General features: G+C 41.0%; 1 protein-coding gene across 1 annotated transcript in view; it reads right to left on the bottom strand.

Annotated features, from left to right (window-relative positions):
• The window catches only part of LOC118647561 (protein I'm not dead yet-like), a 39,942-nt gene that overhangs the window by 3,924 nt on the left and 13,825 nt on the right, over window positions 1-22,193 (bottom strand). The gene's annotated exons all lie outside the window — the stretch shown is intronic.

Raw genomic sequence — 22,193 nt, forward strand, 5'->3', positions numbered from 1 at the left:
AAGTTATGCAAGCCAATTTGAAAAATGCAGTTTCGAGAAAAACGCGTTTAAAGTTTTCAAAATCGATTTTTTACTTTTTATGGATAATAATTTTTAGGTTTCAATTTTTTTATCTTTAGTCCGCAGTGCCAGGACCATATAGTTGTTCTTCTGCGGCGATATCTTTTTCTATTTTGCTTTTGCGAAATGATCTAGAGGATGAGCGCGCTTCTTTTGCGGCGACCGTGAGTGAGCGTTTGTAGCAATTTGGTCCAAAACCGATACTTATCAGCTCCATAATTTACATAATGCTGCATAAACCATTATTGAATACACAAACTGCAAAATCAGCAGCTACGTCGTTCTTCAAATCGCTATTAACGGACTCAGTAAGTCACATCGGTTCACACAACTATTTGAGCAATGGCACTCATTACAGATACAAAATTAATAAATCAATAAAAAAATGCGTTATTTACTTCCATATCATACTTGTTGTGAGATAATTTTAGTTGTTTTCAATAGAAAAGTCTTTCGGATGCATGCCTTAAAAAGCGTAAAAAAGGCGTCAAATTGGTTCGTTTCAACAGTCATAATACTGAGCTATACTATTATATATTTTTTTAAAGGATTACTAACGCCATGTACAATTATTCGGAGATCATTATTCAAAGGTAAGTTACCTTTTACCTGAGGAAATAAAAAATATCTAAGTGTGAGCGGTGGCCGTGCTGAGATACGCTCAAAACTGCGGCTTTACGTACTAACTTTATTAAAAAGTTTTTTAAGCAATAAAACCTATTTAAACTTATTTTTAAAACATTAAGACATTATGTAATAAAAAATTTTTTTTTCGATTTTTTGATAATTTTACAGTGGTGCAATCCCTTAAATAATAGCAATGTTGATGCAACAAAACAAAAATAACACGCAATATAACTTGTATGTAACGATCGAGAAAAAAATAAAAGAGATGTATAGGGAATGGTTCACTTTGACACAGTACAATGCAAATGGACACGGTGCAAATGGACACAAAATAATGTACACGTTTCAAATAAACACGGTTCATTTTGACACAGGAATTTTGGACACAGTGATTTTGTACACAGGAAAAATAAATTCTGGACAAATTACAATTTGGACACGATAAAAAATGCAGCGCGCGTAACAATATGTTCATCCGTCAGGCGTCACCATGGGTGGTCTCTGACTTTCAAGATGTAAATTACATTACGAGAAAGACAGCATCGCCGTCTAGCGGCGGTTCTGCGACTGTAGATGCTGCACGTGTGTGGTGTCACGCGTTTTCTTTACATTCCACTGTGCGGAATCGCGACGCGGATCAAAAACGATACGAAAGGGGAAGAGAAGATGGACGTTCCCTCGATGACTTCTCTATATAGCACTGGGCGATCCGCGGAAGTTATCACGAAATGTTGGGCGCCAAACGCGCACTTCCGTCACGTCAAATCCAGATGCGAAAGTAACACAAAAATCCCGCTTTACGCTCGCGCGGAGTAGTTAGCCGGCCATTCCAATTTCGGTAGAGGGGCGGTATGCCACAGGCGAACGCTCGATTACACGAGACGACACACACAAAACGATACAAGGAATCACATATGTTCTTTGTAAAACAAATTAACAGCGTGTTTATTCAATTAAAAGAAATTAACAGAAATAAGTAATAATGAGAGAGTAGATCGATATAACAAAGACTTCGCTTAGCGCAAGAGTGATGGAACTTAAGAGAGAATAACTGAAATGCTCAAAAACGGAAAATAACGCGAAAATAACAGGATCAGCCAGGACGCGCGAACGAAGTAAGATACAATAGAAAAAGGCGCAAAGATAACAGTAAGTTAGACAAAAACGCGAAGTCTGAAGACAACGGCAAGGCGCGACACGGCAAATGACGCTAGGACACGAATACCGCTATTACAACGCAAATGAAATTACAATGAGACGACAACGCGACATTCACGAAACGGAATAGACAGACTTTGCGACAACGCAAAGATAGTGGAGGAGCAGGTACCGCGGCGCGAATTCTCGACGCACGCAACGCGATCCGGCTAACACGCACTTCGCGCTATGGCATATTAAATATTCATACATTATGGCTGCGTTTGCAATGTGTACACAGGTTAGCGACTTGGACGGGGTGGGTGCGGGAGGGGGGCCGAAAGCCTCCTTGCAGCTCTCGCGCGCGTGTGTGTGTGTGTGTGTGTGTGTGTGTGTAAAGCATTTACTGCACCACATGGGTTTGCGACTTAAATGGTGTGCAATTGAACGGTGCGCAATTAAACGGTGTGCAATTGGACGGTGTGCAATTGAACGGTGCGCAATCGAACGGTATCCAATCGAACTGTGTTCAATCGAACTATGTCTAATCAAACTATGTCCAATCGAACTGTGTCCAATCGAACTGTGTCCAATCGAACTGTGTCCAATTGAACTGTGTCCAAACGAATTGTGCGCAATTGAACGGTGTGCAATGTTTCGTGTCTAATAGCACGGTGGGCAATTGCAACGTGTCCAATTGTACTGTGCGCAAATGAAGACTTCTCAAGAGAAACTACCTTCATAGACCTTGACGAAGACGTCCGACATCGGAGAGGCCGCGGATTCCTATCGCTAAAAGAAGCGCGTTGCATGATCCCGGAATTCGACGGGAATGCGAACAAACTACAAGAATTCCTAAGCGCGATGACGTACGCGGTCAAAATATCGATCCGACAGACGAAGTGACTGTATTAGGAGCCATATTGTGTACAAAATTAAAAGACCGAGCTATGCTGAATTTCCAGATGCAAAAAACAGCGATTTTGAGCAATTGAAGCAAGAGCTAGAAGCGTGTGAGTGAGTCCCAGATGCGCACCCTCCGTCGGTAGGGGTGCCCTGAGAAGTCGCAACCCATGTGGTATGTTCGTGCGCATTTGGTCCGTGCGCATTTTGTCTGTGCGCATTTGGTCTGTGTCAGTTTGTTACTGTGTCCGTTTGATCTGTGCGCATTTGGTCTGTGTCCGTTTGTTACTGTGTTCGTTTATTACTGTGTCCGTTTGTTACTGTGTCCGTTTGGTCTGTGCGCATTTGATCTGTGTCCGTTTCACATTGTGTCCGTTTGTTACTGCGTCCGTTTGGTCTGTGCGCATTTGGTCTGTGTGCATTTAGTATGTGCGCATTTGGTCTGTGTCCGTTTGTTACTGTGTCCGTTTGGTCTGTATCCGTTTGTTACTGTGTCCGTTTCACTCAGCCTGCTGTGTCCGTTTATTACTGTGCGCATCTGGGATGTTCCCAAGCGTGTTACACCAGTAAGAAGAGTACCACGCATTTACAAATTGAATTTAATACGCTTAAACAAAGAATCGGAGAAAATGCTCGAATATACGGACTCCAAACCGCCAAGTTAACAATGGACTTGTACGAGTCCATGATAGAGGGTCGACAGCATTATACGACTGAAAATTAACGCGCGATATTAGACATACTACAGCGGCGGGCGCTCGAAAATTATCAGATAGGGCTTAGCCCTATCAATGACATGAAGGCCGTAGTCAGATCGCGCAGATATGCAACGCTTCAAGAAGCAATAGCCGCCGCCAGTGAGGAAGAGCGAATAAAAGGAACGGCCGCTAACCGATCTAAGCCAAAATATAATATGCCCGGTGAAGAAAATTATAAAAGCAGTGCCGGAAATTTGGGAAACTAGGGCACCACGGTAAAGATTGCTGAAGCAGTCGATATGTCAATCGCTTCGCGCTACCGCAACCTGAGAAATCACGAGTCAACGCAGTCAAAAAATTTTGCAAACTGCAAGAAGCACGGCCACACTCGGAACGAGTATTGGCACCTAAACGGAAAGACCGTAAATAAGACGCCAAGTAGCTTTCAGGGATCACGAAATAATAATACGCGAAAAGCGATCAAACCGCGAAGAAAAAAGAACTCCGATTCTGAGTAGAGTAGTGACAAAGACGGAGAGACAAAGAACAAGAAAGATAAGAGCGCGCGGTCATATCAAATCGCGCCGGTAACTCGAGATACCCAGCGGAGCTGCGACCTTGACCAAGTTACACTTCCAACACAGGAAACGCGGTCGGGAGAAATAAACATGTTTTTTGATTCTGGCGCAACGATTTCGCTGATAAGATTAAACAAGCTCAAAGGGAAAACTAGAATTTCCCCCGAAAGAATCACCCTAGCGGGAGTGACTGGCCACTAATTGCATACAATTGGAAGTATGCAGGCACATATTAAATTGCGGGAAATAAATCACACCATGTATGTGGTGAAAGATGACTTCCCGATGGAATACGACGAAATACTCGGCCTCGATTTCACGAAGAAACATAAAGAAGCCCGCGATTACGGTAAGGAAGAACTGCAAATTGCAGGTGTCATTTTTTAATTAAAACCATACGGGAGAATAACCTTAAAACCGCGCAGTGAGACCATCGTCCGAGCAACCACCAATCGAAACCAACCCGGGATAATACAAGCAATAGAAACAGAGCCCGGAATATACATCGGCCGATGCATGGTCGAACCAAAAAATTTAACGTGCGCAATCAGCATAGTAAACACTACTGATAGGCCGGTAAAAATACGCACACCGCACGTGATCATTGAAGACCAGGACGAAAATGATTATCAAATATATGCGGTTATTAAAGATGCGGTTATTAAAAATGTATAGATAAACGGCCGTGGAGCGAGCGGATCTGACGAACATTACGTACCCGGCATCTCAACTTGGAAGAACGACAAGAACTCACATGGATATGCGAAGAATATCAGGACATATTCCACCTAAACGGAGAATCACTGACATGCACCGCAGCAGTGAAACATGAGGTACGTATACAAGCCGACGCATCGCCGGTCAACATACAACCGTATCGCCTCCCCACAAGCATAAGGAGGAAATAAATACGCAGATAAAATAAATGCTACACGATGGCATTATCAGAGCTAGCACGAGTCAATGGAACGCGCTACTATTAGTGGTACCCCAAAAAGCTGACCCGTTTGGAAAACCAAATCTTTGAATCGTAATCGATTTTCAAAAGCTCAATGACTTAACTATGGCGATTCATTCCCCCTACCCAACAATGAAGAAATACTAGATCAATTGGAAAACGCCAAATATTTTTCGACGTTAAATTTAGCGTCAGGATATCATCAGATACCGATGGCTGAGCAAGATAAACCAAAGACAGTGTACGGACATTACGAATACAATCGAATGCCCTTTGGATTAAAAAATGCGCCAGCCACATTTCAGAGACTGATGAATTCCGTACTCATGGGGATACAAAGACTCAGATGCTTAGTATATCTCGATGACATAGTGATATACGAATCGAGTCTAGAAGAACACAATAAACGTTTAACGGAAGTATTGCAATGCTTACGAGAAGCGAATTTAAAGCTGCAGCCAGACAAATGCGAGTTTTTACACAAAGAAGTGAATTATTTAGATGTTCGGGATTCAGCATGTATTGAGTTTGCGCCATCACGTTAGATGGCAGCAGCTATCGAACACTGTTCGCGTAGATCGCGGTGCACTAGGTCCATATGTATTGGAACTAATAAGTTCAAGATCGTGACCGATCATAAACCTTTCATATGGTTGTTTAATGTAAATAATCCCGGATCAAGATTGATTCGATGACGATTAAAACTGGAAGAGTACGACTATGAAATTATTCATAAGGCCGGTCGAGCAAATGCAAACGCCGACGCGCTAAGTCGTAATGTGAAACGGGAAGCTCACGTTACAGAAGCAGCTGATAAAGTATTCACGCTAGACGAAGACGGCGAACACGCATGTACATCTACTGAAGACGAAAAAGAAGAGGACAACAAATGCAAACTAGCATATACAGAAGAAAAGAAGAAACAAATCTTATATGAATACCATGATGCACCTACGGAAAGGCATCAAGAAATTGAAAGGACAATAAAACGAATACGATTAAAACATAATTGGCCTGGATTAACGGCCGATGTAGAGCGATACATAAAAAAAATGCGAGCTATGCCAGAAAAATAAACTTTCTCAAAGAATAAAGGCATCTCTTGTCATCACAGATAGGCCTAGCCGATCCTTCGAGAAATGTGCGTTCGACATTGTAGGACCACAAATATTAACAAAAAATGGAAATCGGTACCTACTAACCTTTCAGGATCATCTTACAAAATTTAGTAAGGCGATACCAATACCAAACCAGGAAGCAAATACCGTGAGCGAAAAATTTTTCACGAAAATTGTCCTGGAATACGGAACACCGGAATACGTACTAACGGATCAAAAAACGAACTTTATGAGTGAGATATTCAAAAATACGTATAAACGGGAGTGGTTCACTTGGACGAAGTACAATTGGACACAATGCAAATGAACACGGTGCAAATGGACACAAAATAATGTACACGTTTCAAATGGACACAAAATAATGTACACGTTTTAAATGGACCCGGTTCATTTCGACACAGGAATTTTGGACACAGTAATTTTGTACACAGGAAAAACAAATTCTGGACAAATTACAATTTGGACACAATAACAATGTACACCGTGCAATTGGACACGTAAAATTTGTACACCGCAAAGTTGTACACCGCAAACTTGTATACCGCAAAGTTGTACACCGCAAACTTGTACACCGTAAAGTTGTACACCGCAAACTTGTACACCGCAAAGTTGTACACCGCAAAGTTGTACACCGCGTATATTGTATTGGAAATCTGCTAATACATATAAACTTTAGTTTGTTTGCAATGTACAACATGGGTTAGCGACTTCGACGGGGTGGGTGCGGGAGGGGGGCCGAAGCCCCCCCCTTGCCCCCCGTGCGTGCATGTGTGCGTGCGTGTGTGTGTGTGTGTGTGTGTGTGTGTGTGTGTGTGTGTGTGTGTGTGTGTGTGTGTGTGTGTGCGTGTGTGCGTGTGCGCGCGCGCGCGCACAATTTGTGTATGATTGCGTATGATTGTGTATGAGTGTATGATTGCGTATCGATTTGTGTATGATTGTGTACGATTTGCGGCCCTTAACCTCTTCCTTAATTGTACAATTAAGGCAGTGCTCGGAATTAGTTGCACATTGTGTCTCGATTTCTGAAGCACCGCCTGCTATACCCCCATTACCGCTCTAGGCTCGATGGCCGAGCCGCCGATCGCGCGCGTGGCTTTATGTCTTAGGAGCGTTCTACGATAGATACGCGTGGTCCATTCGCGTGATTAAAAAATTTTCTTGCGTTGTGAATAATTTTCTTATTTTTACAGACAATTAAAGTTATTAATATTATTTTTACGTTTATAAACATATTTGTATATACATATAATGACCATAATATAACACAATGTAATAATTGCAATTTTGTCAATAGCTTTCCACATCACGCAGGAGGAAAAATAATATTAATAACTTTAATTGTCTGTAAAAATAAAAAAATTATTCATAGCGCAAGAGAATTTTTTAATCACGCGAATGGACCAGGCATATCTATCGTAGGACGCTCCTGAGACACAAGGCCACGGGCGCGACCGGCGGCTCAGCCGTCGAGCCTAGAGCGGTAGTGGGGGTATAGCAGGCGGTGCCTCAGGAATCGAGACGAAATGTGCATCTAATTCCGAGCACTGAATTAAGGGATAGATTAAGGGCCACAAATCGTGTAGCACACGAAAATATAAAAGAAAAAACGGTCAAGGCCAAAACGCAGTATGATAAAGAGACGAAAGAAGCGAAATTTAAAATCGGCGAAAAGTACTATTATACGATGAAACGCTCCAACGCAGACGATCTAAAAAACTAGACGCACAGTGGACTGGACCATATACCGTAACCGGCGTAACCGAAAAACACTCTGATGTAAATTATACAATAAAAAGAAGACGAACGACAACTCGCGTGCACGAGAATCGATTAAAAGCGTAAATTAAAATAGAAGCGTAAATTAAAATTTTAAATACATATAAGTGCGATTACAGACAGTCAATTTAGCGCATACAAGTGAGCGCACCCTTCAAGGTTATATTTATGTCGTTGTATTAATTTGTAAAAAAAAATCTTTTTAATAACGCGATATCCGACAAGGCTTTGAACATATTGCGAGATATATGTATGTATGTATGTATGCGTATTTTAATGTGCGCGATTAATGTAAAAAAAAATTTTTTTCTCCTTGCGAGGGAGGGATGTGGTAACCCACAAGTATAACTTCGCATTTTAGCCTATAACGCCAAGATTGCGATTTTATGAATAGCGTTCGTCCACAGTGGACACAGTAATACCAATGTATCTATGTATGCGTGTACGTATGTAAAAAAGAAAAATTTCTATTTAGGGCTGCAAATTATAATATGTAACATTATATTGCGTGAAAACATTTTTTTACGCAAAAACATTATATTGAACACTGTTGCGAAAACTTTCGCGTAAATGTTTGCAAAAACTAAGCCTCCTCATTTTCTTTTCAATAAGGGAGAGGGATGTTGTAAGTGTAGATGTACTCACACCAAGAATATCGCAAGCGATAAAAGTGTCAAGTGACACCTTGCGCATGCAACACCGCCTAGCTTACATACCGAACGTCGCACCGGGCAATGCACACGGTTGTCGAATAAACGACACCCAAAATCTCCTGATAGAATCTGCGTAGCCAGCAATTGCTGGCTAAGCAAGTGCACTGACCGAAGGCTAGTGACCGCGGAAATACCCTCCCCGATTATACACCAAAAATCGATGTATATAAACACCGCTGTAAAGATAACGAGCGGGCTTATTTGCGTACCATACAGCGACGAACCTGTGTCGCTCGACATTATATCTTTTGTACAGGTTTATTAATTAACGAATTGTTGTAACTTGTAAGTAGAGAGAAAATATATAATGTTAATCTACTACCGGCGTTATCTCTGTAGAACCTGACCCGAGGAGTACGGCAGCGATCCCCAATACTGTGTCTCGAAACCCACGGGGCACAACGTATTTATTTAAATATAATTGTTTACTTTATATATATATTCTGTTGCGTGTTCTGCTTGTGTTTAGATTGACTCACAAGAGAAATAAAGTTATACTCTTCTCAGGAGTGTCGTAAATGAACGTTTTTGTCGCTCGTCTTTATCCCTACGCGGGTTCACTCCGAAAACCACCGAAAACCGTCGAAATCCGCTGTGACACTCTCATCGGTCACGCACTCATCATTCGAACGAAACATGTACAAAACCTTCTTGCTGCCAGTGCGTGAATGCTATACATATTCTTTACACATATTCATATATTTTTTATATGTATACATCTTATTTGTGTAACAGTATATACATGTAAACTGTACATATAGTTTCTGTTAACTAATAACTTTATATAAATACATTTTTTAAATTATAATTTGCTTAAAATAAAACTTATTTAAAATTAATCTTATTTAAAAAAAAAAGTAATAGAAGAAAAATAGCCAATAAATAAAATTATTTATTTTATTGCAGTTTTTAAATATACAATTTACACATTTGTTATGTTTCTCTCTACATTCACTTGCTTTATGCTTTCCTGTACATTTATGACACATTTCATCTCTCGTACAGTTTTTTGCAATGTGGTAGAATCTCTTGAAACATTTCTTTATGCTGAAGAACACAGGACATTTTTTCCAGCCTATCCACTACGTTAAATACAATATTCAATTTTCTCTCTACCTCCGCACTACTCTCACCTGTTACATATATTAAGGTATCGTCTGCAAACATTTTTATACTACACACCTCCGAGCAAACGTTAACAATATCATATATATATATTTATTATAAACAACAATGGGCCCAATATCCTGTGGCATTCCATATTCTGTAGTCATTACCTTAGACTATCCATCATTAAACTGAACTTGTTGCATTCTATTTTTTAAGTACGACCTAAATCATTCTAGAACTGTTCCTGTAATACCGTACTGATATAATTTCTCTAATAACTTTTCTCTATCAATTGTCTCGAATGCCCGTTTAAGATCTACAAAAATAACTCTTACTATTGGTCTCTCACTAACAATCAATTTCCATTCGTCTATAATTCCATTTGTGTTTGAATTGCTGTTTTACAGGAATACTTTTTTCTGAAGCCCGATTGATGTTCTGTTATGATATTATTTCATTCTAGATAAAATTCAATTTGTTTTTTAACTATTATCTCTAATACCTTCTCATATATTGGTAGTATATTAATAGGCCTATAATCACTTGCTCTCTTAGGTTTCTCTACTTTTGGTATTGGAATTATCATGGATGTTTTCTACTCTCTCAAAAAACAACCTTCACTTAACGACTTATTTATTATATCACAATATTCTTTTCCTATTACACAAAACACCGTTTTTTATATATCGCTAGTTATTCCTTCTTTCTTTTTTAGTAATTCTCTAATGATTACTTTTAACTGTTTTGTCGTAATTGACTCAAATTTTTCCAACTCTCCCTTCTTTTGAATACAATAAATAGTTCTCTTATTGCTCTTAGTGCTCGTTGTATAATTCCTATCTATAGATTTTATTATGCCTTTAATACTCTGTATATAATATAAGTTAAATTTATCAGCTATACCGCACTCTATATTATTGTCTAATATCTTAAAATCCATATTTTCTACAACTTTCGCGCCTATTGGTCCTCCTCTAATAATTTCTTTTAATGTTTTCTACATAGTTGTGGGATTGTTACTATTATGATCAATCATGCTTTCATAATATTCTTTTTTCATTGTTGTAATTAAATTAACTACTGCATTTCTTTCAATTTTAAATTGTGCCCAGTTTTGTTCCGTGCTATCGTACAATGCTTTTCTATATGCTTCATCTTTTTTAGTCGCTAATTCTTCTATTTCCTTTGAATACCATTTTTTCCCTTTCCATATTGTCGGTATTCTAAAAATTTTCTTAGGTGTAGAAATATCTAGCGCATCTACCATACTATTGGTTAATTTCCTTGCTCTTATATTAAAATCTAAATCTTGTCTTTGTCCTAGGTTATTCTCCACTAGCTTAATAAATTCATTCGCATTATATCTACTATAATTCCTGTCACTGAATTCTTTATATTTATTTACAATCTTCTTCGTATTTATCACGACTTTTATCCACGCATGATCCGTTATCTTAGGTTCATAATCTACTTGTACATTTATTTCCTTATTCGCAAAAACTAGATCTATAATTGTTTTACTATTTTTGGTAACTCTCGTTGGTTTATCAACATATTGCTTCATACCTATACTTTGCATAGTCGTTAGTAGTTCATTTGTATAATAAGAGTCTGTCATACAATCTATATTAAAGTCTTTTAATATTATACACTCTTTTTTTATCTTCTACTATTTCCTCTAAGAATCCTATAAAGTGTAAATAATGATACAAAATTATTTAATGTTAGTGATAATAACAAAATAACTGACAATACTCATTCAACTTTCGAAGCTTTAAATAACAACATTGTTCCTTGTATTCCTAGCACATCAAATAGGTTGATAAATTCAGACAATAACAGATTTGAAAATTTACACGAAGAATCATCTCGAAATAATATAACAAATGATACAACTATATAAACAGAATCAATGTATACTAATATAATTAGTAAACAGATGAGATGGAACAAAAAGAATACAACAGAAAAAAGATCCATGGACATTAATATATATCAAATACAAAATGTTGTAGAACATTATATAGGAGAAATAAATGTATGTTGTAAACATTGTGGCGTGAAACATTTTAATTCTGAAAAAATAGCTCACAATTATAGTAATTCATTTAACAATTGTTGTAGTCATGGTACTGTTGAGTTACCACAACCACCATATGAATTATGTGAATTGTTTACTGGGAATCATGCAAAATCAAACCATTTTTACAATCGTATTCGTGGTTATAATAATACGCTTTCATTTGCATCATTTAATGCAAATTGTTTTGGAGTAATTAATGCGGTCAAGACCAAGTCAATTGATGAGTAGGAGCAGGCTCTATCCCGATAAGGAGTCAGCGATAGGGCAAAAAGTCGACGCTGGTTTGGCAAACTCTTTTATTTAACACGTGACACGATTCGGAGATGAATGTGCTCTTCTGTTCTATGAATTACCACAATGACTCTTACACGTTAACGTCTACAAAATAGTTCAACGTTTATTCGCAAATGCGCACGGTGAATAGTGGAAATGTAGCATTGTAACTTATAATTAAAAAATGTAAAATTATGTATAATGCGTAAGCGCGTGCTCTCGTGCGTTCGGTCGTACGCGATTGACTGCGAGCGAGAGCGAGCGCGACCGCAGGGAATTCGAAGCGATACCCCACGCGACAAGCAACGGGTTTATTTTTGAAAATACGGATGGCACTAAAGGTACCATTCGAAAGCGTTAGGCGCGTCGTCTCGCTCCTCTCCCGCTAAATTCTCAAATATATTGCCCGCCTTCGGGTGGCAATCCAAATACAATGATAGAAGTAATTCGCCCGCCAGGACGAGGCTGTGAGGAAACTCGTAGCTTACATGGACGAGAGTGCATCACTCACGCCCAAGCGTATTGGCGCACTTATGATTGTGATTCCTTTTTACTTTAAAGTCAACGTAAACCTAGGTTGAGTCACGGACTGGTTGGCTGCGGAACTTACAAGGGTTCGGATGCTTGTTGAGAGTTGTGACTGGAGATGTCAAGTGGTAGAAAACTGAGTTTGTGGATGGCTCGCTTATAGGTCGAACAAGCGGTTCGCACTGTAACGACGCGAGTCAAGCCATCATCGCCGAGATGACTTTCTGTAATACGTCCGAGTTCCCAATGGCTCAGTGGCGCTAACGCGTTGCGTAGTAGGATGACACGTCCGACTCGGGCTAACTATTGAATTTGTCGCCATTTAGGACGTTGTTGGAGTGTGTGAAAATAGTCGTCTGACAATGATTTCAAAAAATTTTCGCGCAATTGAGCTATGAGTTGCCACCGAGACATGTTTCTTTTATGGATAATAAGGATGGTTCCGGTACAGTGTTCCGGAACCATCCTTATTATCGATAATTATTTATTGATTAGCACCGCGCTCGATAGTGTACCGGGTACATTATCGAGCGCGGTGCCAATCAATAAATGATCCGGAATAAGAGCTGAAAAATCATCATAGCAGTCAGATAGCGATCGGACGAGAGTTCAAACACGCTTAAATTTTGCTTAAAAGCGTTGACATTTCTTCGAATGTGAGTGTATGAACCCCCACCACTCTTCTTAAATGAAACTTGATGCTTTTCACGCACGCCTCCCACAATCCCCTAAAGTAAAGAGCGGTGGGAGGAATAAATTTTCATTCGGTACCATGAGTGGCCCATTTGTTAAAATTATCTGGATTACAAGTAACGGTCAGTGCTGCCAGACCCCCCGCCATGGGTCAAGCCGCGCATGTGTAATGGATGGCAAATACAGTTATGTGTATTATGGGCGCTTAATTTTGGCGGGCCCAGTACTCTCAGTACAGAGGATATCTCAGTAGTATTTTTGCCAAATAAAATATTTTTCTTAATTACAGAAAAATGTGTATTTTTTATCATTATGTGAACATTCTACTCTCTACTTATCCACGCACACCTGAGTGTGTAGTCACAAGAGTCTACAGATTTGTGATACGTTACTGTATTTCAACTCGTAAGCGCATGCGTCGGCCTACCGTGCCGGGCAACCCGGCAAAATCTGGCAGCTCTGGTAACGGTCTGCCAGATGGCGGCGAGTTCAACTTTAACGCATTGAAAATTTGCATTATTAAAGTATAAGCATTTAGGTCTACCACGGCGTGCGTAAAACCGATCAAGGGCTGCTAGAAAGGTATTGGTGGAGTAATCACCTACCAAATTCGGGAGCGTCCCAGATACGCACAGTAATAAACGAACACAGCAGGCTGAGTAAAACGGACACAGACCAAATGCTACCCATTGTTACTATGTCCGTTTGTTACTGCGTCCGTTTATTATTGTGTCCGTTTGTTACTGTGTCCATCTGTTACTGTGTCCGTTTAGTCTGTGCGCATTTGGTCTGTGTCCGTTTGTTATTATGTCCGTTTGTTACTGTGTCTGTTTATTACTGTGTCCGTTTGTTACTGTGTCCGGTTGGTCTGTGCGCATTTGGTCTGTGTCCGTTTCGCATTGTGTCCGTTTGGTCTGTGTGCATTTGGTCTGTGTCCGTTTTGCACTGTGTCCGTTTGTTACTGTGTCCGTTTGGTCTATGTCCGTTTGTTACTGTGTCTTTATTACTGTGCGCATTTGGGACTCGCTCCCAAATTCAAGGTGCACAGATTTACTTGTCATGCAAACAAATACTGCAATATACTCCTTGATTGATTTGCGACCGCGACCTGGCGATGATGGGGGAGCGTCCCAAATGCGCACAGTAATAAACGGACACAGCAGGCTGAGTGAAACGAACGTTGTAAGAAACGGACACAGACCAAATGCGCACCGACCAAATGCGCACAGACCAAACGGACACAGTAACCAACAGACTTACCACATGAGTTGCGACTTCTCAGGGCACCTCTACCGACGGGGTGGGTGCAGGAGGGGGGACGAAGCCCCCCTTGCACTCCCGTGTGTGTGTGTGTGTGTGTGTGTGTGTGTGTGTGTGTGTGTGTGTGTGTGTGTGTGTGCAAAGCATTCTCTGCACCACATGGGTTTGCGATTGTGCGCATTTGGTCCGTGCGCATTTGGTCCGTGCGCATTTGGTCTGTGCGCATTTGGTCTGTGTCCGTTTGTTACTGTGTCCGTTTCACTCAGCCTGCTTACTCAGTCTGTGTCCGTTTATTACTGTGCGCATCTGGGACTCACTCGAGGATGGCACCTGAATTGGTCCGGCGTAATCGACTTCGCAGTGTATGAGGCGCGGGACGTCGGATTCACGCGGCAGTCGGTAAGGTCTCCCATCAGTTCGGCAGAGATTTGGGCTTCTCGAATATATGAGATGAGTTTCTCCTACCAATTTTGTTATGAGTGGATGTGACGCGAGAATTATTGGATTTCTGGTGTTTGAAGGTAGGTCGGCGTGGCGCAGCCTGCTTCCAACACGTATTAGCTCTTGTTTGTCAAGGAGGAGATTCAGCAAAGCCAATTTACTATTCGATGGAAGACGCGAGTTAGTTTTTAATGAAATAAAGTTTTTTTGGCAAATAACTGACCTTGTATGAACTTGAGCCAAAAACGCGAGTGAGATCGATATCAGCGAGGATCAATAGTAAACCTCTATTGTCATTTGATACCGATTGCTGTTTGAACCATTTATCGTGTTTGCGTTTTGCTAGCTCAACAAAGCGAAGGACATAAGCGGTGACCCGAAGAAGCCTACTCTAAGACGAAAACTTCTCGTTTAAATCTAAAGTGACTGTCCACTGTCGCATGCGCGACAGAACACGAGGTTTTGGTTCTCGATTCAGGAATTGGCTTAGGCGGGTCATTTTGATCGAGAGACGATCACTATTCTGCTTGGAGTTTAAGCCACGGGGGGGCCTAATCACCACATTTCTTGAGCTGATAGGTCGGATGACGTTATTCCTCGCGACGCAAGGTCGGCGGGGTTGTGAGACGACGGTACGTAGTTCTACTGGGCATCGGGAAGCCGAGTTTGAATTTGATGTACTCGATTAGCGACAAAGAGATTCCATTGCGAAGGAGGTTGGGCTAACCAGGCCAATACGACGGTGGAATCGGTCCAACAATGACACGCCAAAATGGGAGCGCCGATTTCTGAACGTATAAACGCGACCATGCGCGCTAAAAGGACGGCGGCGCAAAGTTCCAATCGCGGCATGCTGACTGGTTTAAGTGAGGCGACGTAATGTCCATCGGGGTCAGCCCGTGATCCAAGCGGATCAAAAAAGGTAGCGATCGCCGACAATATAGCGCGTTTAGTTCCCGGGATAACCTGCAATCTTGTAACTTAAACTGGAATGCATCGATATCGGGTAGCCAATGCAATCCGAGTATTTTCACATGGTCATTTGTTTCTAGCGGTTTGGGTTGTGCGAGTCCGTGATCTGTTGGATCTACCGTCAAGCAGATTTGAGCTATTACTTGCCTACTTGCGCAACTTGAAACCAGCTTTATTTAGAAGTGCGATAAGCTGATCTCTCGTTTTTTTAGCGAGGAATATGTCGTCTGCTCCAAAAATACAATCGTCGACGTACGTATTGTGGTGAATTATTGGTATTGCGAGAGGGTGTGCGCCGCCTACGTCGGCGGCAAGTTGACGCAGGACGCGCAACGCTAAATATGGGGCGCAACTGATGCTATATGTAACCGTGAGTAAATAATAATCTTTGATTTCAGAGTCGGCAGTCAGCCGCCAGAGGATCCATTGATAGTTTACATCTCGTTTATCAACAAGGATTTGTCGATACATTTTTGCTATTTCGGCAGTATACACGTACTTATGCCATCGCAATATGATGGCTGGTAGATCAATTTGCAGTTTTGGACCGATAAGAAAATGGTCATTAAGCGGCCATCGGCGGATGCGTTACAGATCACTCGTAACCAGGTAGTTTCGAGGGCAATTCGAGCTGTGTTCACGAACAACCGCGTGATGAAGGATATACGGCTTGCTTGTCGGCGCGATGCGAATCTGAGAGTTGAGTTATATGATCCAAGCGTTTGTACTCGTTGAGAAACGCGTGATATTCGCTGGCAATTTTTGGTTTAGCGCGGAGGCGAGCTTCACATCGCGTGTAAAGAGCTAGAACGGGCCGTGGTTCACTCAATTTCAGTGGTGAGGCCGTTTTGAACGGAAGGCGTACTATGTACTGCCCATTAGAAGTACAAGCATACGTGGACGCGAAATATTGCTCACATCGTTCTTCTTCGGGAGACAGATGTAATTTGGATGGAAATTCTTCCACTTCCCAGAATTGCTTTAATTGCGAGTTAAGGTTTTTCTGCAATGAGCAATGGTGCAACGCGAGCAGTGAGTTATTGAGCGACGAATTGACCGGCATGGATCCCGACAAGATCATACCAAAAATCGTATGTTGAGCCACAACGGATATGTTTTCGTAAACGCGAATACGCGACGAGATAAATTGCTCAAGCTCTTTGTAAGTTGGGAATTCAGTTTTATCTCCGAGTTGAAGCTCCCATGCTTTACGTGTGCTGTTATCTAATTTCTGTGCGATTAAAAAGACGAGAAAATCATCCCATGTATCAACGGGCCGATTTAGATTACGAAGAGTATTTATTGCAATAGTCGCTTTGTCGTGCAATGCGGCGAGCGAGAATGCGATCGCAGATATCATTTGCGATAAATTCGTAAGCGTGTTAATATGTTCGTGAACGAGTCGGCGTACGTTATTGTAGCGCGTAGTTATCAATTTCCATGCAAGTTTAAAATTCGCGTCGGTAATTGGCAAATTGCGAATCGCGTCCTGCGCGTCACCGGTTAAGCACGAATTTAAGTACTGCAAGCGCGTGACGTTTGACAGATCGGAATTTTTGATAATAAACGAAGTAAATTGATCGCGAAATAATTCCCAATTCTTAATATTGCTTAATATTGCCAGAAAGCTTTGGTAAGTTAATACGCGAAAGAAGAGAACCTGCTGAATTGTTGTGACTCACAGTTGTTGACTCCGCGAGGAACATTGGCGCTGCTCCGAGCTTGTCGAGCCAGTCTACAATGTGGTCCGAAGCTTCGTAACAGGCTGTTTCGCAGGCGATGAATTAATTTTCTCTGAAGTATTTCTTCTGCTCCATGTCTTCTCCAATAGCAACGGCCAGGATTTTGCTGTGTAGGAGTCGATTCTGCGCGAAGTCCTTGTCCAAGCTTTGCAAAGGGTTGCCGACTTTTGCGACAGTGAAGTTAGCTTGACCGATTTTTTTGAAATTAATGAGAACGCGATAAAGTGTGTACATCAAGGTGTTTTGTTGCAATATCAATTTTTTTATGTCAAAAGTCAATTTGCAACGCGTGATCTTTTAGACAGGACAGCTGATATGAGTGTTCACAACACTGGAGTCCTTAGCGGAGATAATCACGTTATTGTGTCGCACGTCGAGAAGGTGACTCGACTGGTGGTGGTGGAATTGTTGTTTGAAGTTACAAATGCAGCAACGTGATGAGCTTGCGGAGGCGAATGATTGCGTGGCACTGCAATGAAAGCTCCTTTTCTAATGAGTTGGAGCGTGATCTCTGCGTGTTTGAGATTCAAACAAATCTCTTTAGAGTAAACTCAGCAATTCTGAAATCGTCGATCACAACAACTCTCGCTCGCGGCGTGAGATCGGCTGTCGCACTATCACGCATCGATACTATGGATCTCATGTTGCCAGCGAGCGTTTGGAACGTGGCGGATGAACAGCATCCCTGAGCGAGAGCAAGGGACAGCGTGATACATTTCATGATCGTTTTGTAGTAGTCAGTCTCCGTCGAACCATCTTATCGTGACGACGGAACGCCGATATATTCTCAGAGTCGGGAGCCGTCGGTTCTCCGATTCAATTGATTATCGCGTATCTCGCTCGGGAAGTCGTTTCCCTGCCTCGTGTAATCTTTCTTTCGTCAGTCGGACAGGTACAAGTGCGCGACGAATAATTTCGCTAAGCTATTCCATCGGGATAACGGCGAAGCAAACCGACGCAGGCCCCCCCGCTTCGAAATATCGTTCCGCGCCACCAAAAGCGTCAACGTAATAATAAATTCTTTTGTTCTTATTGCCGAACGGAGACTTCCGTATTAACAGCTTGAGCAATTATATTGATTGAGTGCATTGACGTTCGTGGAGCGCTTGCGACCGTCCACAACCTCGCGTGCAAGATTTCCGCCATGATCGCGAACAAGATTTCTGCTGCCGCGTGAGTCTCAAATACGAGACTCAACAAGATTTCCGATCCGCGATTCAGGCTGCGCTAGAGAGACAAACAAGAAGATTTCTGATCGTCCTTGCGGGACACGATAAATCGATCGCATTAAAGTATATATATTGGAAATAAATGATTAATTTTGTTGACAATTGTATCGCATTGTGTAACTTCGTTCCTTTCCTCGTTCCTTCAGCGGATACTCATATTCACGCTATCCACGGCGTACGCTCAAATTTGTGAGCGAGTTCCAGTGCTCTCTTCGGGACGATCGCGTCGCGATCGAGATCTCGAACACTGCGAAATCATTTATTTAAACACAGGCATAATGTATGAATATTTAATATGTGTTTGATTGAATGGTTTGCAATTGAACAGTGTGCAATTGAACGGTGTGCAACTGAACGGTGCGCAATCGAACGGTGCGCAATTGAACGGTGCGCAATCGAACTGTGTCCAATCAAACTGTGTCCAATCGACCTGTGTTCAATCGAACTGTGTCCAATCGAACTGTATCCAATCGAACTGTGTCCAATCGAACTGTGTCCAATTGAACTGTGTCCAATCGAACTGTGTCCAATCGAAAGGTGTCCAATTGAACAGTGCGCAATTGAACGGTGCGCAATGTTTCGTAATAGCACGGTGGGCAATTGCAACGTGTCCAATTGCACTGTGCGCCATTGAACCTCTCCCGAAGAAGCAGGCTCTGTCCCAATAAAAAACAGTACACACACACACACACACACACACACACACGGGGGGGGGGGGGAGAGTGCAAGGAAGGCTTTCGGCCACCCTCCCGCACCCACCCCGTCTTAGTCGCTAACCCATGTGCATTGTACTGGAAATTATGTAAAACCTATGTGGACATTTCAAACGTGGCCGTTCCGAACGTGGTCGTTCCGAACGTGGCCGTTCCGAACGTGGCCGTTCCTAACGTGGCCGTTTTGGACGTGGTCGTTTCGAACGTGGGCAAATTGAACTCCGTGCAATATTTCTCGTGGCCATTCCGAACGTGGTTATTCCGAACGTGGCCGTTTCGAACGTGGCCATTCCGAGCGTGGCCATTCCGAACGTAGCCATTTTGGACGTGGCCGTTTCGAACGTGGCCATTTCGAACGTGGTCAAATTTACGCGTGGCCATTTCGGATGCTCCCGCAGTCAGCGATGAGGCAAAAAGTCGACGCCGGTTTGGCAAACTTTCACCTTTTATTTAACATGTGGCACGGTTCGGAGATGAACGTGCTTTTCTGTTCTATCATATGAATTACCACAATGACTTTTACACGTTAACGTCTACGAAATAGTTCAACGTTTATTCGCAAATGCGCACGGTGAATAGTGGAAATGTAGCATTGTAGCTTATAATTAATGTAAAATTATGTATAATGCGTAAGCCCGTGCTTTCGTGCGTTTGGTCGTATGCGATCGGCTGCGAGCGAGAATGAGCGCGACCGCAGCGAATTCGAAACGAAACTCTACGCGACAAGCAACGGATTCATTTTTGAAAATACGGATGGCGCTAAAGGTATTATTCAAAAAGCGTTAGGCGCGTCGTCTCGCTCCTCTCCCGCTAAATTCCAAAACACAAATATATTTGATTTTAGGACACAAAGACACGGACCTTATTGTTTTAAAATTTAAGGACAAAGGACCCCGCACACATCTTATGGAAAAGTGTTCCCGGTCAAATTGGCTGAAAGTGAGATATAATGTACTCCATGACGTGCTGATCAAATATGTCCATAGGACCAGGGTCTGAAAATCTCTACATTTTAATATACGAAGCTTTGAATGTTGAAAATATGGCATTTTTAATTATCGTGTCTCGTAGATGATTGGGTTCCTTGATGCAGTGGGCCGTACTATAGCTAACATACATGTATATACACTACATACAGTACTATACACTATACTACGGTACTATACACTACATGTATATACACTGTATACACTATATACACTATCTACACTATATACATATATACATGTATATACACACTATATATAGTGTATATGTACTATACACTATACTACAGTACTATACACTACATGTATATACACTATATATACAATATGTACACTATATACACTATATACACTATATACATATATACACACTATATATAGTGTATATACATGTATGTTAGCTATAGCACGGCCCACCGCATCAAGGAACCTAATCATCTATGAGACACGATAATCAAAAATGCCATATTTTCAACATTCAAAGCTCCGTATATCAAAATGTAGAGAGTTTCAGACTCTGGTCCTATGGACATATTTGATCAGCGCGTCATGGAGTACATTATATCTCACCTTCAGTCAATTTGACCGGGAACACTTTTCCATAAGATGTGTGCGGGGTCCTTTAGTATTAAATTAATACTGCGTTATCCCTCACTAAATGAAATGCTAAGCTATGGTCAATTTTTTATTGTAGATAATAATGAAGCGACAGAATACCGACTACATCAAAATTCTAATCTCGATGAAAAAATTTTACACTTAATAGATAACACAATACGAACAAATAATATTTTTGCCCAGTTTTATCGAATGATGCACGAAGAAATTCAAACGCAGCCTCAAATAAGTAAAAATTATAGTATACGTGAATTACAATTAGGATTTTTAATGAAAAATAGGGTTGATTGCGGTCAATACAATGTTCAAAGGGTAAATGAAGTTGCAACTGTTTTTTCTACTACAGCAAATGGAAAAATTCCAAAAACTTACGTAGCAATTTATAATAAAAATAACAAAATGTTACAACAAGTCAGTGCGATGAATCCAAACGTGAATGGAACCATGGATTTATCCATTGTATTATTCATATGGTAATCAAGGTTGGCATGATAATTTACGATGGAAAAATAATAATTGAGTAACTAGAGCTGCTTACGTAAAATATCGAATAGCTATACGTGATAATTTTAATATTTTTATCATGGAGAGACGATTATTTCAACAATGGCTTGTGGATAATTACGTTAAAATTGAAAAAGACCGAATTAATTATTGTAAACAAAATAAAAAACAATTACAAGATGAGATTTACCAAGGATTAATTGGTTATTTAGCAAACTCTGTTAATAATAGTGACGATCATATTGGGAAAATGATTATACTTCCATCGACGTTTGTGGGTTCACCACGTAATATGTTGCAATATTATCAAAATACGATGGCTATTGTTCGAAAATATGGATAACCTGATATATTTGTTACCGTGACTTGTAATCCAAATTGACGTGAAATTAAAGAAAATTTACTTCCAGATCAACAACCTGCAGATAGACCAAATATTTGTGCTCGTGTATTTAACATAGAAAAGAATTATT

Source organism: Monomorium pharaonis, chromosome 10 (assembly GCF_013373865.1).
Source record: "Monomorium pharaonis isolate MP-MQ-018 chromosome 10, ASM1337386v2, whole genome shotgun sequence".
NCBI lineage: Eukaryota > Metazoa > Arthropoda > Insecta > Hymenoptera > Formicidae > Monomorium > Monomorium pharaonis.